Source organism: Schistocerca nitens, chromosome 7, assembly GCF_023898315.1.
Source record: "Schistocerca nitens isolate TAMUIC-IGC-003100 chromosome 7, iqSchNite1.1, whole genome shotgun sequence".
Classification (NCBI taxonomy): domain Eukaryota; kingdom Metazoa; phylum Arthropoda; class Insecta; order Orthoptera; family Acrididae; genus Schistocerca; species Schistocerca nitens.
The window spans coordinates 467,547,129-467,563,014 of record NC_064620.1 but is presented as its reverse complement, the minus strand read 5'-3'; the positions used below and the strand labels follow the sequence as shown (position 1 = coordinate 467,563,014).

At 40.3% G+C, this 15,886-nt stretch overlaps 1 long non-coding RNA gene across 1 annotated transcript; it reads right to left on the bottom strand.

Moving 5' to 3' along the window:
• Nucleotides 1-4,739: 4,739 nt before the first annotated feature.
• On the bottom strand, nt 4,740-15,177 carry LOC126195059 (uncharacterized). Its single transcript, XR_007538549.1, has 2 exons — nt 14,973-15,177; nt 4,740-5,068 (listed from the first exon to the last, which is right to left on the bottom strand). It is a non-coding gene; the product is annotated as an uncharacterized LOC126195059 (long non-coding RNA).
• Between the last annotated feature and the right edge of the window lie 709 nt (nt 15,178-15,886).

The following is a 15,886-nucleotide window of genomic DNA, read 5'->3' as shown; positions in this document are numbered from 1 at the left end:
TCAGTAAAGCAGCAAAGGAAATACTAAGGTTGGTGAAGAGAGAAAGGGAAATTAGGTAGAATGAAGAATATGAGAAACCACTTAGAAAGAGGTTCATAAAATGGGGAAGATGGAAACCCTCAGCAAAAACAGAACTTTAGGAACAATTTGGACAACAGGGGTTAGAAATGTCCAGAATATTCCACAGGGCTAAACGATAATTTAAACAGCACAGTTAAAATTCTCCACACTGACTTTATTAAGCACAAGCCTAAAGATATCTATCACACTTTCAAAGACAAACTTAAGGGTTACTAAGCTCCAAGTATTGGTTTTCAAAATCAATAGACACGCTGGACTGAACAGTGAAGAAAACAGTGAGATACTTGCTGGATACTTTCAAAATATCTTGAATTGTCTGTTCCCAACATCTAGATTAGAAATCCAAGAGCCAAAAGAAAAGCCAGAAGATGGTGAACCACAAACAAAGGAAATCAGAAATGCCATCAAAAATCTAAAAAGCCAACTGGGCAAGTGGAGGAGGTCTAATAACTGCTGGAATGTTAAAGCAATGGAGGCAGAAGTTCTTGATAACTTTCATCGAAATGTTGGGGAAATCTGGTAAATTAAGAAAATCTTGAAATAACGGAAAACCCATCTGCTACACAAGAAAGAGGATAAGCCAGATATTAACAGCTACAGAGACATTTTCGTCATTTCAGTTGCTTATAAAATTATCTTGAGGATGTTTTAAGTAGAGTAGAGAAAGCACTGGACAAACAACTAGGGGAATATCAAAGAGGTACACAAAAGGCAGCTCCTACATTGATTGTCAATCTAAGATAACTAAATAATTAGTACACCTTGAAACATCATATGATTGAAAGTAAGTAATGGTGAACGGGTCTTCAACTTAAATCAGTAATCTGCCATAGAATGCTGGACAACAAGAGAAATGGTGTTGTCTTTCAGAGGCTCTCAGTTTGGTGTACAGAGAGACTTTGAACATGATTATAGCAGATTTCTAAATCAATAGCAAGCAAGCAAATGTAGTCATAGGAATCCTAACAAAAATAAGCTCCAGAGTAAAGTTTCTGGGAACAACTCACTTGTCCATTCAAAATGAAGAGAGGAACAAGACAAAGGATGGCCTTTTGCCATTCCTATTCAATTATATTCTAAAGTCATGAGAATTTGTAAAACAGAGTTGTATAGTCAGAGAATAAACTCAAACTGCATGGGAAGATACACATGATAAATTAAAGTCAGCTGCCTGGCAGTTACTGATTATACTATGGTACTATCAGAAAGCCCAGAAGAAGCAACCACAGAAATCTGTATCTTAGTAAAGCTGACAAGAACTCTGTGCAGGAATCAGTGAAGCTGCAAATAGGATGCAAAGAGGGAAAAAATCTTTTCAAGTAAGACTCAGAATCTCAGCTGAAAAGACTAAATTTATGAGCAGTTACAAACATGGACTAAAATGTCTTAAAACAGGAACAGGGTGGACTGAAAGGATCAAGAAGTTCAGATACTTTGATGAGACTCTTCAAGAGAAATAATTACAATAGTAGCTGTTGGACATTGAATGTTAAGTATGGAAACAGGAAATTTGCTTTCTGGAAGCACATGGATTGACAAAAAATGTATATAATAAGAAGCACTTTTCCTGAAGTGCCAAAATAATGCACTATAACACTATTGTCACAATAGAACATCTCAACTCCAGTGAATGCTTCATGATGAACTTTAGCTCGGGGAACATAGAAGTCTCAAAAAGGAGAATTCCAAGAAAAATCATGGGTGTGCCCTGGACTGAAGACAGATGAAAATTGTGAAGCAACAGAAAAATATGTCAGAACATGGAAAGAATTTCAGAGACTGTGCCCATGGACATGATGCTCTTAATCAGTTTATGGATGACTTCAACTAAAAACCTTGAAGGTACTCTGGAACATAGTGTTCACTGATAACTGGCATATACTGATTGATATTTGAATGTAAAAAGTTTCCATCTGTGACACCAATGCAGTGGCGTCCTTAGGACTCTTAGTACACAGAGAATATGCTATTTCCAATGTGCGCAATATAACACAGGAACTTGTACACTTGGCATGTGTGTTTAAGGAAAATGGATACTCCAAAAGTCAGATTCATTGGGCTGTGCAGTTTGGAGTACCCAGGAGGCAAATGAAGAGAAGCTTATAGTTGAGTCAGCATAAATTGATGTCTGACAGCTGCAGTGGGCTGACATGGCAGCTCTGCAGGCCTACCACAGTGAATAACATAACACAATTTTGTAAACATCTCTATGGCAACGTCTCATTGTTGTCACAGCTCTGTGGACAGCTACTGTTTTCATCTTCAGCCATTAGCACTTCATAGCTGGAGGCAGGCCACAGTGCTACAAGATGTTAGGGATCTCCTTACACTGTCTCGACTGTATATCTGGGGCCTTTGTTCCTCATGCTGAAGGCATATCCTTTAAACGTGTAAAAACAGACAATGGAAACTCCAGATAGGAATATCAACAATTTAGGAAAGATAAATTTCTACTAATGATAAAGAAGATTCTTTAAGTTGTAGACAGGCACAATTACAAGATACTTAAAAGAACCTTTTGGAACAGCCTTCATCAGCAAAAGAGAAACAAACACCATTCATATGCACAAGCAAGCATGCCTCACACACACATGACCACCAACTCTGGCAGCTTGGGCCAGAATGCAACTATCACTTCTGAGGGAAGCAGCAATCTGTAGGGGATGGGGAAGGGGGAATGATGATAATGTATTAGTGGGGAGAGAGTGGAATACTGTCTTGTGGGAGGAGTAGAGACTAGAATGCCAGCATCACAATGTCAGGACATTGTGAGGCTGGGAGGTGAGGAAAAAAGTTGTGGAAAAGGAGATGAGCGGGGAAGAATGGGCAGGTGTGTTGGCAGAGGTTGGCGAACAAAGATATTCTTGTCTCCCATCTTCTTTGTTTGCCACCCTCTACAAACAAAGAAGATGGGAGACAAGAATCCACCCATCTTTCCTTGCTCCTCTCCTTTTCTGCTTCTTTTTTTCCCCATCTCCCTGCCCCGCAACCTCTTAATGCTGTGCCTTTTGGCATCCTAGACCCTGCACTCTCCACCAGACAGAGTTCCTCTTTCCCTTCCCCTTCCCCTTCCCCACCTACTTCAGACTGATGCTTCCATTTCCACACAATAGTTGCTTTCTGACCTGAGCTGGCATAGTTGGCAGTCATGAGTGCATGTGGCATGCTTACTTTTATGTATGAATGGTGTTCATTTATCTTTTTCTGATGAAGACAGTGGCCAAAAGCTTTGTGTAAGTGTCTTTTAATTGTGCCTGTCTGCTACTTCAACAGAGTAAGAATTTCAAGGAGGTTAGGCCACCACTTAGCTCTGTCAAAGATGATTCGGAAAGGCTGACATATGCAAAAGTTCATGTCAATGTGAAGAAGCTTGCACTGGCTGGTCAATTCACATAGTTCAAAACAGGTGTGTGAAACATTATCACTACACAAAGTACAAGAACCTAAAAAATCAGCAGTAGCAGAACATTGTTTAAAGGAGGAATATAGGACTAAATTTGATGAGACAGTGATATTTGATGGTATGTGTGGTTTTTAGATCAGTTTTTGTAAGGAAGCAATTGAAATTAGGTTGGCAGGTAATAGGGACAAGGGTTTTTGCCAAAGCAGGATGTGGAACTCTGTACTATCTCACAAATAAAACACAAAGTTCTTTGATATGGCTGGCTCCAGTGTTTGAAAATAGTCTTTGAATGTGGTATGCTATTGGGGTGTTCTACTATGGGCAGCTCCCCTTTGAATGTGGTATGCCATTCGGGTGTTCTACTATGGGCAGCACCACAAGCCCAGTGTTAGGGCAGCACCTATGGTGGGCAGTACATGGACCATGTATGGTATGGAGGCTTATACAGGGTGAGTTTCCAGCCTTGAATTTAGTTTGTATTAGGAATCAGCAGCAGAAGCATCTCTTCCAAAGGTGGCAGACAGGTATATCACCAGAATTTCCAAGTTCTGTTGATTTTAGAAACTGGCAGCAAATGTTAGAAGATTGTAAATCAAATAAGTATTCAGCTATCTCTGGAAGAGAAAACTAATCTAACATGGATTCAGAAAATTGAGAAAGATCTAGAAAAGTTGAACATCAGATAATCTCAAATGTTAGAAAGATGTACATTTAGGAACAGAATCTGAACTGTTTCCAACCAGAGTGGACAAACTTGGACAAAAGAACAAGAGAAGCAGGACAACATATGCTTCAAGGTATATCGGAAACAAAGGAAACCCCAGACTTAGGAAAAGAAAAAGAAATAAAATTGCAGTGTGATTCTAAGTGCTAAATTCACTTGTAATAATAATAAAAAGAACACACAGCTGATGTCAGAAGCTATTTTCTCTGATGCAACATAACTAGTAGGTGACAGTAAACATTTTTGTTCAGATTACACATTACTGATTTTGTTCCTTATTTCATGTCCACTAGCCTGTAAGATCAGATGCAGTTTTATGTACTCACTAAGCAGAAAAAGGTTATTACATTTAAATTTGTAAATGATATGCCGAGCTAACAGTTAGTAAAGCAGATTTTATCCAAGTTATATACGTCTGCAAAACAGTTTTCCCGAACTAGAGTAGTAAAAATCTTGGTTTATTTTTTCTTCAAATTTTTAATTAGGTTATCATGTGTATGTATTAGTCGAGTTTTGGAATGATGCTAGAAATTCATGTTAAGAAATAAAATAATTTATTAGAGCATTGTCAGTAATAATACAATGTAAATTTGTTCACAAATTAGTGTTGTAGGCTACTGGACAACTATGGAGGTGGTGGGTGATGATGTCCAGGACCATGGTGTTCGTGTGGTGGCCCATGGTGTCCATGGTGCTCATGTGGGGGCCCATGGTGCTCATGTGGTGGCCCATGGTGTCCATGGTGCTCTGGAGGTGGCCCATCATGATGCGGCCTCGGGTCATGCGGTGGTGGATGGTGGTCGTGATGCGGTCCATGTGGATCATGAGGCCCGTGGTGATGAGGGTCATGATGCGACATTCTGTCAAAATCACAAAACCTGTGAATATAATTCTGCATTTCCTGCAGTTAATGTAGCTTATAGTACAATACCTTATTGTTTGACACTGTGAAATACAATTATATTCAATTTAATCTACCCACATCAACAGAAAAGATGTAACTCAGTTAACAATGGCACTATTGATGATGTTGCAGTAACATACATTTTTAAGTGATTATGCAAAATGTATTCACTTGTTGTCATTTTACCATAAAATTTCTGTTAAAAATATTTAAAAGTCCAGTACCATGATGTTATTCTGAATGGAGAATGGGTTAAATCTAATAGTTCTTTCTGCATGTATTTTATTCCTTTTGTGGTTTATAGGACACATGTCTCACTAAGTTAATATGCAGTTTTGCACATGTCTCACTAAGTTAATATGCAGTTTTGAGTAATAGGATGTCTGTGTGCCATATCTGTTTAGTGTTACCATGTAGTGAGATGTTTTTGGTACTTGGAAAAAAATACTATGGATGATAGCATGCGTACTGGATATGCATAAGGGTGTGAATGATTCATAGGGATAGAACTGCTGTGAATGATTCATAGGGATAGAACTGCTGGCCCAGTTCATACGTTTCGTGAAAATCGGATCAAATCACCATCTTGTTCAGTCCAAGAATGTTTAGAGTATGGTAACTCATAAATAAAGAAAATAAAAATAAATTGGGTTTTCTGATGCATTGTAGACATTATTTTGAAACTTTACTACACACATCATTAATTCTGCTGGTTTGTACATAATCTGTATATACTGGGATGTACTTGACCCAGAAAACTTCATAAAATGTATAAAACACTTACAAGTGATGTACAAAAGCCATCATGAAATTTTTTCTTGAAATTTTATGTGAGATATTTCATGGTTTTCATTGCACAAGCATGAATGTGCTTTGGTACTAATTTCTTATACTTATTTCCAATTTTGGCATTCCAGTAAAATTTAACTTTGAACATCCTAGGTTCACGTGATAACTTGGACCTAGTTAGGTTCATGTGACATATGTACCCCGCCTTACCAGTTTTCAAAATAGATCACGTTAAAAAATTTTTGGTAGTGAAAGTGTGTTATTGAACATATCAGAATAGAGTTTTTGACCTTTTTTATTGAAATAAATAAATTTTAAGAATGAAAAGAAGCTAATTGAATACGAGTCATTCTGATGGAATGCTTTTTGCTACCTTGAAATTTGTTACAGCCTTTGTGCCTCCAGCTGTCTTGTAGTTGGCATTAATATTCACTTTAGGATGCACAGCCTAGAGAGTCATGAAAGAATGATGGGTGAGGAGGACCTTGTCTAAGATATACATCAGTAATTTTAAATATCTACAAGTATGGAGCCGCTGTGAGTGGCCCAGATTCGGGGGGCGCGGAGAGGTGGGGGTGGGGGGTGGGGGGTAATACCTTCCATATTCCCATAAAATCTGGCATGAGGGAAAGGCCACACTGCATTTGTTTCTCAAGGCTGTATGTACTGGACATCCATCAAGCTGTTTTCATTTCCTCAAGGATGAGCAGCATTGTTCTAGATATTACCTGTCTTCAAGTTATGTGTTTTCACTATCTCACTGCTCCACCACTCCAGCCTTATGGAAACTATCACAGGTGTGCTCGGTTATACATAAATGAGGTGACAAACTTCTGTTCACGGGGAGGATACTGGGAAAATGCAATGAATCTACAAAGAAGGGGCTTATGAAACAGTTGTGCAACACATCCTAGGATGCTACTCAGGTGTGTGGGACAAATATCTTATAGGACTAGCAATGGTACTGAAAGTATAGAAAGAAGCTAAGCACAAATGGTCACAGGATTTTCGTGATCCATGGGAGGTTGTCACAAAAATACTGAAAAACCTGAACTGGCAGGCACTTGAAAACAGATACCATCTGTTCTGTGGAAGACTAGTTGCAAAATTTCAAGAGCCAGTATTTAGTGATGAATTTTGGAATACACCATCTGATCAAAAATATTCAGATATCACTGTGTAGCGTGGAACTGACCACTAGATGTCATGAGAGGTGGACCTGCCTGTATAAAATAGTGGGAGTACTATGTTGTCAGTAGAGAAACAGTAGCAGCAGAATGGATCAGTCAGGAGATTTCACTGATGTCAAACATGGACTAGTCACTGGCTGTAGCCTGAATAGAAATCCATCAGGCACATTTCAACCATTCTAAAGCTGCCCAACTCAACTGTTGGTGGTGTTATTGTGAAGTGAAATCTTGAAAGAATAACCACAGATAAACAGAGACCTGGCAGACCTCATCTCCTAACAGACATAAACTGTCGAGTGTTGCAAACGGTGGTTAAAATAAATAACATGAAATCAGCAGAAGTTCCAAATGGCTACGAGCAGCCCAGCCAGCACAATAATTGTGCTTATAGAATTAAAATGGTTTGGGTACAGTGGTTGACCAGCTCCTCATAGGCCACACAATTCTGTAGCCGATGCTAAGTGATGTTTGAGGTGGTGTAAATAGTGCACCAATGACAATAGGTGAGTGGAAACGAGTGATTTGATGTGATGAATCACACTGTATCCTGTAGCAATCTGATGGAAGGGTCTGAATTTGTAAAATGCCTGCAAAACCTTACCTGCCACCATTTTTAGTGGCAACAACGAAGTACAGAGGAGATCGTGTGATGGTATGGAGTTTTTTTGTGGTTTAGAGTGTGATTCCCTTATTGCACTTAGAAAAACGCTAAATGCAGAATAATATGAACTCATTTTACAGCACTGTGTACTGGATACAGTAGAGGAACAGTTCAGAGGTGATGACTGCATCAGCATGACAATACATCTGTGAAGCAATGGCTCATGACAATAACATTCCTGAAAAGAATTGGTGTGACCAGAGTCCTAACCTAAACCCAATGGAACACATCTGAGCTGAGTTAGAACATCAACATTGCTCCAGATCCCAGCATCCAACATCACTACCTTCCCTAGTTTTGGCTCTTGAGGTAAAATGGACTGCCATCCCTCCATAGACATTCAGTCATCTCATTGAAAGTCTCCCCAGCAGAGTTCAAGCTTTAATAAAGGCAAAGGGTGGACACACCCTATGTTAATGTCCACTAACAGGTGTCTAGGTAATTTTGTTCAGATAGTGTATACCGTACTACAACCCTCCAATTTTTCAGTACCATATGGACCATGAAGACAATGTTATACCAATTACAGTTTTCACGGAAGCATTTAAGCAATCATTTTTTCCGCACTCCAGGCACGAATGGAAAAGAAAGATACCATGCAAACATGTCACACGTGGATGGTCGATAGTCATCAACATGAAGTAAATTCTCAGCCTGGTGGGCAGATCAGCAGTTCATATCTCTTCACTGAAGCCTCCAATACACTCGTTCTAAAATACATTTCCCCCCTATTCTGAACCTGGACTTGGAACTCAGTGAGATATTAGACAATTTTAGTTAGATAACATTATTTGCAATTGAAACATTCAGCTCCAGCAGCATTTTCAGCAATCAACTTAATGCAGTTTATATTTTCCTCACTATGTGGTTTGCGGCTGTGACCTGCCAGCTTCAACTGACAATCTTAAAAGGAGTGCAGAAAGTGAACAAACTGTAAATCATTGACAGTAACTGAGGAGGCAACTAGGTCAGTCATAGAAAAACCTGAACATTTGTGTTTACAATTCATGACGTAAAAGTTTCTTATCATGGCCAGAAGATTTCAAGCATGAGAGGCGTTCAGTTCGTAATGAAACAGATTTCTTTTTTCTTTTTTTTTTTTTTTAAGTGGGTTGGTTTTATTCAGGATTCCAATACACCATATTATTCCCCACGCTTTTGACTACAAAACCTTATTTTTCAAAATAATCTCCGTTCTATGTGACGGCCTTACCCTGCCTTATAGGGAGGGCCTGTATGTCTGCTTGGTACCACTCTACTTTTCGACGTCAGAATCAATATCTTGGTGCATCTATAATCGTCTCATTATTCATGCACTTCTTCATTGGGCCAAACAGGTGGAGGTTGGAAGGTGTGAGATCTGGGCTGTGGAGTGGATGAGGAAGAAGAGCCTAGCGAAGTTTTGTAAGCTTTTTTTTTTTTTTGGGGGGGGGGGGGGGGCAAACTGCTGAGGTCATCGGTCTGTGAGCTACTCTCAGACGCGCAGACCTGTGTGTGGCTTTGCATTGTCATGAATAAGGAGAAGTTCGTTTGCAGTTTTGTGATGAGGAACATGCTGAAATCGTTTCTTCAATTTCCTGAGGGTAGCACAGCTTCGTACAGCTGGCCGACACGCGGGAAATTTGACAGGTTTACACGACGTTGTTAGGATGATGGCAGATGCCTCACCAAACGATTCACTGTGCTTTTGTTCACTTCCAGGTCTCCTTAGACATTCTGCGAGCACCTAAAAATTTCTGCAATGCTCTGGATTTCCGCCAGAAGAAATTCAATGAGGGCCGTCTACTTGGAACCCACTTCCTTTGTGGATGCCATTTTGAGGGGTACATGTGGATCCACCATCTACCAGAGCTTCATGAAACTGTAGAGACTGAAGCGGGAATATCCCACGATCTGTCATAACAAATTCCTCATTTTTTCAACCGAAACTGGTCGAGAAAAAACAAAGTGTTGTCTTACCTATTGAACGCCCTTCATAGTTTTCGTCTTTGGTAGTAGGGGAAGTTTAAAGTCGAGCTACGCAGAATGGAAACGCCAAGAACTGGCAGTAAAGGCATTTAAGAATGCCGTTGACTGGACCTGCGATAAATTTGGTAAAAAAATTAGTGCGTCCGTCATAAAAACAGGATGCAATGCACGGGAACCAGTACTGAGGAGGAAGACTCCAATCACCATATACGCTGCCATCCAATGCTCGGACTGGCAGGTGGAGTATTAGTTTTAGTCAACTATGAGCGTAAGGAGTGGAGCTGGAAAGAACTAACCATATAGCACTTCAGAATGCTGTGTCAGCAGCATCTGCTCACAGAGAGGTGCACAAATTAAAACTGAAAGACTGCAGAGTAATGGTAGTCGATTGGCCAATCCACATCTATACTCAACAAGCCACCATATGATTCGTGCAGAGGGTACATTTTGTACCACTAACATTTCCCCTCTTTCTTGTTCCAGATGCGAATGTTGGTATGCCTACTTCTGAGTTCGAATCTCCCTTATTTAACCTTCATGGATTTTTCTCGAGATATATTAGTTCGGTTTGCAGCGTCTTTGGTTTGCATGTTGGTATTCCAGTTGCTAAAGGTTTAGTTATCGAATGTCGTTTTTTATTTGTAGTTCACTGTTGCAATCTGAATTTACATTTTGTCATTTGGAGATAGTGAGTGCCGCTGTAGACGCTAGAAAATGGAGTACAAATTGGAGAAATCGGAACATTTCTGATAAAAGCTTCTGCTTGAGTGCAGTAGAGGGGTGACAGCAGTGCCAGGCAGAAACATTTGCGCTGTGTGGGGGGGATAAGGCTATTGGGCAGAGGAGGGCAAGGAAACATTTTCTCGTTTTAAGGAGGATCGTTTTGACGTTAGTGACTCTCCACATTCATGAAGACCTTCGGGGTTTGATGATCATCGTTTAAATGCGCTAATAGACAATGATCCACGTCAGTGTACTCGAGAACTGGCAAATGTGATGAACTGTGATCATTCAACCACCCTACGACATTTGCATGCAGCGGGTTAGGTTAAAAAATCGGGTATGTGGATATCACATGCTATAAGCAAAAATCCCAAAAATCAGCAGGTGGCCAAATGTGCCTCTGTGCTTGCTCGTCATCAGTTGGCTCGTGAACGACACCGACCATTCCTATCCTGTATGTTACTGGTGAAGATAAATAATGTCTTTATGCTAATATAAGGAAAAGAAAGGACTGTTTGACCCCAAACAAAGCAGCAAGCACCTGTACAAAGACCTGCGCTCATCCACAAAAGATAATGTTACGCATGCAGTCCAAGAACAACGACCAAGAAGACTGCGTGAAGTGATGCTAGTCCATGATAAAGCCTGCCTGCATTCTTATAGACTGACAAAAAACACTGTACAAGAGTTGGATTGGGGAGTCATTCTGCACCCATCTTATCCACCTGATAATGCGCCCTCAGATTTTACCTTTTCCGCTCTCTATCGAACAGCCTTCAAGGAACTTCCTTTCAGATGAAAATCCGCTCCGAACATGGCTCGACAAGCTCTTCGCCTCAGAACCACGTGATTTTACACTTACAGAATCAAAAAGTCGTCCCAGCGTTTGCATACAGTTGTAAATGGTGAAGGACAATATATTATTGATGAGTAAAGTCTCTGTTAAGTGTATCTGTTGTGTTTATTAAACTTAGGGAAAAACGCTGCGAATTTATGCACCAACTTAATACACTGGAGGAAACGACACATTTTTTGACTCTTCTAAGAAAGTACACTCAGGTAATTATAACATTAATCGACATCTGTACGTCGACGATATTATACATCCTGTTTTGTTGCCCTTCATGGGAAGACATCCTGGGCTTACATTTCAGCAAAATAATGCCTGCCTGCACACAGCGAGAGTTTCTGTCGCTTGTCTTCGTGCTTGCCAACCCTACTTTGCCCAGGGAGGTCGCCGAATCTCTCGCCAATGGAGAATTTTTGGAGCATTATGGGCAGGGTCCTCCAACCATCTCGGGACTTTGACGATCTAACGTAATAGTTGAACAGAAGTTGGCACTATATCCCTCAGGATGACGTCCAATAATTCTGCCTATCAATACAAAGCCAAATAACTGCTTGCATAAGGGCCAAAGTTGGACCAACGCGTTGTTGGCTTACTCAGTTTGTGCAGTTCTTCTCTTGAATAAATAATCCAATTTTTTCTGAAATTGTGTTCATTTGTTTGTCTGTAGCTGTACATAAAATCTATCGATTTGCGTCCCATTCGGATAATTCCTTCCAGGTGCGTTGATTTTTATTTTTTTATTTATTTAGTTTTTTGTTTTTATCTTAAAGTGTATTGTCATCTGACGCCATTTCGGTGACGGGTGCGGCAGTTTTAAATGGCTCTGTTAGCAGCAGTCGAACTCAGATCCACTACATCTACATCTACATGACTAGTCTGCAATTCACATTTAAGTGCTTGGCAGATGGTTCGTCGAACCACAATCATACTATCTCTCTACCATTCCACTCCCGAACAGCGCGCGGGAAAAACGAACACCTAAACCTTTCTGTTCGAGCTCTGATTTCTCTTATTTTATTTTGATGATCATTCCTACCTATGTAGGTTGGGCTCAACAAAATATTTTCGCATTCGGAAGAGAAAGTTGGTGACTGAAATTTCGTAAATAGATCTCGCCGCGACAAAAAACGTCTTTGCTGTAATGACTTCCATCCCAATTCGCGTATCATATCTGCCACACTCTCTCCCCTACTACGTGATAATACAAAACGATCTGCCCTTTTTTGCACCCTTTCGATGTCCTTCGTCAATCCCACCTGGTAAGGATCCCACACCGCGCAGCAATATTCTAACAGAAGACGAACGAGTGTAGTGTAAGCTGTCTCTTTAGTGGACTTGTTGCATCTTCTAAGTGTCCTGCCAATGAAACGCAACCTTTGGCTCGCCTTCCCCACAATATTATCTATGTGGTCTTTCCAACTGAAGTTGTTCGTAATTTTAACACCCAGGTACTTAGTTGAATTGACAGCCTTGAGAATTGTACTATTTATCGAGTAATCGAATTCCAACGGATTTCTTTTGGAACTGATGTGGATCACCTCACACTGTGTGAAAAGCGTCAATGCTACCTTCAGCATTGGATGGGGCTCATTATATTTATTATATGAGCAGTATGGGGGGACAGAGGGAGGGTGCGAAATGATACGTCGCTTTCGTGGAAAAATATTCACGAACCGGCCCTGACCAAGAGTCCTTGCGTAGAATGAAAACAGGAGTGTGTTATGCATTTTTTAGTGCAACGTGAATTATCGGACAGATCTTTTACCACCAAACCATAACTTCTTATAGATATCTGAACAATATATTGCAAACCTTTACCAGAACCCTAACAACTAACGAAAAGATCTATGCTTGTTCCTTGCAGGAGAATGCATGAGCACACATCACTAAAGCCTCTATGTCAGTATTTTGATCTGATTTTGACGACAGGAACTACCGTTGTTGTTAGTTCTACGAAAAAGCTAACATCTATATTATAGAATTACGAAATTTCGAATAGTGTGCTGCAGAAACTTGAGCTGTTCTGTCGAATATCGTGGAACTTAATTGGTTTGATATACCGCAGATTGTTACATCAATCACAACCACCAACAGGTGCAGGCACTAGAGATCACACGTCATCGGTCAGTCGGCAACATTGCAGTTATTTTTAGCTTTGCTACTACACTGCCAGGGGAACATGGGCATAACCTTTAATTATTGACACCGGATTGGAATAACAAAAATGCATGTTCTGACTCGTATGTCTTGTTGCATGTGTACTAGGGTTACCAGACGTCTCAAAATCCCAGAAATGGCCTACTTTTTAACCAACTGTCCGGTGTCAGGGAGGAATGTAAGACAAAACGTAAATGTCATACATCTGAGGAAGGCCTCACACGTTGTTGATTCATCCGCGCATAAACCAGCAGTGGCAAATGAATCTAGAGTAGGTCTTCTTTCTTTTTCCTGATGTCCTGGGGCGTTCAAAAGCAGACTAGCTGTTGCTCCATAGTCTGTGGGTTGCTATGTAGTTCATCTCGTTCTCTATTGCTGTCAATGTGGATAGTGCTTACAAGTTGAATATTCAGAACTATCAGTTTAAAAAGTATGGTTGTAAAATACTGACTAAAATTATTAAGAAAAGATTGTACGAATCGGACGCTAAGAAAGATTAGTTTAGGTTCAGGAAAAGCATAGGAACTTGCAAGGATTACTAACTTTACAGCTTATCTTAGAGGACAGGTTGAGGAAAGGAAAACCTATATTTACAGCTCTTGTAGATTTATAAGAAAGGTTTCGCCTTTGTTGTCTGAAACACACACTTTCAAATTCCGAAAGGACAAAACACAGGGAGCGAAAAATTATATATACCTTGTACAGAACCAGACTGCAGCCCATGAAGCGGAAGTAGTTCTTCAGAAAGGAGTGAGGCAGTGTCGGAACCAGTTCGAGAACATTTTTCCATATAAGCGACTCGTCATGTGGCACCCTCATCTGCCCCCTTTTCTCCTCATACATTTTCACACGGTTTAATTTTCGCTACTAATTGTGATATGCACTGAATAAAAATATTGCACTTGGGGCCTCAAGCGGCCGTTACTAATTGTGATATGTCCTGCATAGAAATCGTACAGTTGTGTGCCTCTGACGTCCTTCAACCTGCGACTTGTGTCGCTTAGGCCTTAAACCAGACCTGGACAGAGTTGCAGCCTACCCCTGATGTTGCACAAGAAAGACCGAGCAAGCAGTAAAGGAAGCCAAGGAGAAATTTTGAAAAGGAATTGAAGCTCAGGGAGCTGAAATAATTTTTTTTTAGTTTCGCTGACGGCACTGTAACTCTATCAGAGACGTCAAAGGACTTGGAAGATCAGTTACATGGAATGGATAGTGTCTTGAAAGCAGGTTATGAGATTGGTATGAACAAACATGGATATTATGATGTACTCGAATTAAACCAAGGTATGGTAAGGAAATGACGTAGATGTTGAATAACACAGCAAAAACTCCGCAGAAAACATTAATGTCTCCATGTACTGAATATAAGGCATTTATGTTTTAAAAGTATAAAACTGTGTATATATTGCCCCTTCCTGTACTACACTTCTCTGTAATGTCCTAAATGTTGGGTCTTCCTGTCCTATATTTCGTTAAAGCGATCTGGTAATCCTATACAAAGCAGAAAAATTGTTTGACATACCTTTCCTGATATAGCACGCCTTCTGATCGGAAGCACTGTTGTGATACGATCTGACGAAGAGCCGACTACGAGTATATATAAGGAAGTATGCGAGATACGAGTAAGCTCTATCGCTCGTTACGTATTGGTTTATCCCTTCGGAAATTCCGGGCAAAAATGTAATCAGCAGGAGCCGGCAAGATCAATAACTGAGGTGAGTCAGTAAGGTAAACACAGTCTCAAACACGCCCTGCGCCGTCGATAAGGACGGTTGTGTGTCCATAACCAATGTCTAATGCAGGGATTATTGCAGCTACTGCCTTTCTTCAGTAAGTTACGGAAGAATCGGGGATTTTCCAGAACTTAGCACATAATCTAAAACAAATAAAAAGCAAGATATAATATTTTCGCCAACTTAAGGTGATATTACTCATAGTACAGGGCGTGACACGAAAAACCTGCCTGTAAAGTCAACATGTCAACGTAAAATGAAATGTAATGTATTGAATAGATTACTCACCTTCACAGTAGGTGCTGAAACTGTTCTCCGCCCACTTCAGCACACATGTGAGTACGCTTCAGAAGGTTCACATATACTATTGCCAGTGCTCGTGTTGTGATGCTATTGATGACATCTTGGATCCTGGTCTTAAGATCTTCAATTGTGTATGGATTTGTTTCGTATACTCTTCCCTTTGAAGTCCCCACAAATAAAAGTCACAAGTGGACGAGTCTAGTGCCCGAGGAGGCCACAAGCCTTTGTTGATTGTCCTCTCTGATGTAAACATCTCATGCACTGGGACAATGATGCAGCTAACATATGTCATGTTGCACTGTCCTGCTGAAAGTAACATAATTGTGGTTCCTCTTCTGCCAAGTTTGAATAAAACTCCTCCATGATTCCCAAATACACGTCACTATTCACTGTTGTCTCA